Source organism: Nematolebias whitei, chromosome 8, assembly GCF_014905685.2.
Source record: "Nematolebias whitei isolate Nwh7 chromosome 8, NemWhi1, whole genome shotgun sequence".
NCBI lineage: Eukaryota > Metazoa > Chordata > Actinopteri > Cyprinodontiformes > Rivulidae > Nematolebias > Nematolebias whitei.
In genome coordinates this window covers 10,427,295-10,429,668 of record NC_056505.1, presented here as the reverse complement: position 1 = coordinate 10,429,668, position 2,374 = coordinate 10,427,295, and positions in this window count along the sequence as shown.

The following is a 2,374-nucleotide window of genomic DNA, read 5'->3' as shown; positions in this document are numbered from 1 at the left end:
TCCTGTTTGTTTGGCTCCTCAAACTGAAGAAGTCCTTTGGATGAAGAACGAAACGTCTCAGCAAAAAAAATAAAAAATAAAGAAACTGTCCAGATGACTTGACTGAACATTGTTGGATTTGTCGTTGAGCATGAACTTTGGTGATCTTTTAAGGCTTTCTAAATGTGGTTGGCTTTGTGACTCACTGTGATGTGCCTATTTTTTTCTTACATTTAAGCAGACTACCATAATTTTCGCCTGCTTGAATTCATAACATTAACCCTTCATCCATTTGTTTAACCTGACAAACCTGCTAAACTGACTGTGCTCAGAGCTTTGTGTGGACATCTACAACATGCACAGGGTGTAAATTAGGATTAATCTGTAAATAAAAAAATAAAATCACATATAAGGAAATTTAATATGCTTTTAATTAAAAGGGTACTTTTTGCAAATTTGAAAAACCTATGTCATGGCAGAATCAGATAAATAAAATTACTAAATCACAAAATTATGATTGGGATAACAAACAAGTGTGAAGTCCAAAGAAAGCATGTTCTAATATTATTCATCACATGGCCTGTGCTTTCTGATTTAAAACTACAAAAAGTCAGAGAATAAAGAACATGTGGCATTTAACTCTGACACTTGACTGTCAGGCCTCCTCCTCAGTCTGTTTCTGTCTGTCAGCAAGATTTTATAAATGCAAAGAGGCCATTTTTATTAATATTTATAGAGACGTAACAATAAAAAAAAAAAATCAAAACAAATCTTGTTGTCGATTGGAATAATATGTTTCTATATATTTTGAATAAAAAACAAAAAGTGTCTCAATCTTCCAAATATAAAATAATTTGCCCACACACAAAACTTGATCTTTTTCCAGTTTCATAAATACAGGAGGAGCATTAAGGAGCATTAAATGTAGAACCACTAGACTGAGGAACAGCTTCTACCCTGAGGTTGTTGGACTCATGAATCTCTAACCAGAATAATTATTGTGGAAAAAAAAAAAAAAAATCACTGTAATGCCACTTGATTGTTGACGTGTGCTGCAAATTTTCCATGCTGCTGATCTCATGCTGCTGATTTATTTCATGCTGCTGTGTTCATTACTACTCATCTGCTCACACAGACTCATGTTCGTGCTGCTGTTTGGTGTATTGTTTTTATACTACTAGTGCTTCGCGTATTTTTAGTTTAGTGTATTTCTTAGTCCATATCTTAGATCTTATTACTGTTTTTCTTTACAGTTCATGCTTTTGTTGGATGTAACTGGGACCCTGGGTACACAGTTTCATTCCACCACATGTACCACATGTGATGAGAATGACAATAAAGAAACCTTGACCTTGAAATACAGAAACCGGCGCGTGATAAAATATACAAGGTGAGCACACAGAGTAGTTTTATTTTATCATGGCTACTTAAGGTCTCTCTTGTAAATGAGTCCTCGAGGCTCAGTGAGACTAACCTGTATAAATAAAGGTTGAACGAAAAGGTGACATTTAAGATCAAAATGGAGTCCGTCTCCATTTTCAGCACTGAAAAGCTGCAGAGGTGTGTGAACTCACTCAGAGTCGTTCATCTGCACTGACTGATGTTTGAGGAGTAAATTAAGTTGCAAGCCTTCGGGCGAGAGACTGCCACGTCGCATGAAGTTAAATAAGTGTGAAAGCACAGCTGAATATTAAAAGTGAAGCGTCACTGGGACAAATTCTGAAAGCTCCACGCTTCTTTAACACGTTTCAGTAAGAGAAGAAGGCAGACTTAGTTTTCTTTTTAATATGCAGGCATTGCTGTCCAAGAAATTGTGCACAACGGGTCCTCACAGACGATTGGTGTCCAGGGGGCGGTGAGCAGGCACACACGTGCAAACTTTTGTGTGTGTGCTCTCTGAATGAGATTCACACTGCAAACCATCCTTGTAGTTTAGACAATACATTACTGCAACCTTCCAGGATGCTCCAGCTAACTGCTGTATATATATATATATATATATATATATATATATACATATATATATATGTATGTATGTAACTGCCTTAAACGACAAGTTGTGGTAAGCAACATGAATTATATTAACAGAAACATTACAGCTGTGAATGAAAACACAATCTTATCAGTTTAAAGTAAAATCCAGTCACAATAATTAGAACACAGTAATTCAATTAAATGGGCAGCACGGTGGCGCAACTGGTAGAGCTGCTGCCTCTCAGCGAGCAGGTCCTTGGTTCAAACCCCCGTCCAGGGGCCTTTCTGGGTGGAGTTTGCATGTTCTCTCCGTGCATGCATGGGTTTTCTCCGGGTCATTCGGTTTCCTCCCACAGACCAAAAACATGCATGTTAGGCTGATTGGTAACTCTAAATTGTCCCTAGGTGTGAGTGAGAGAGT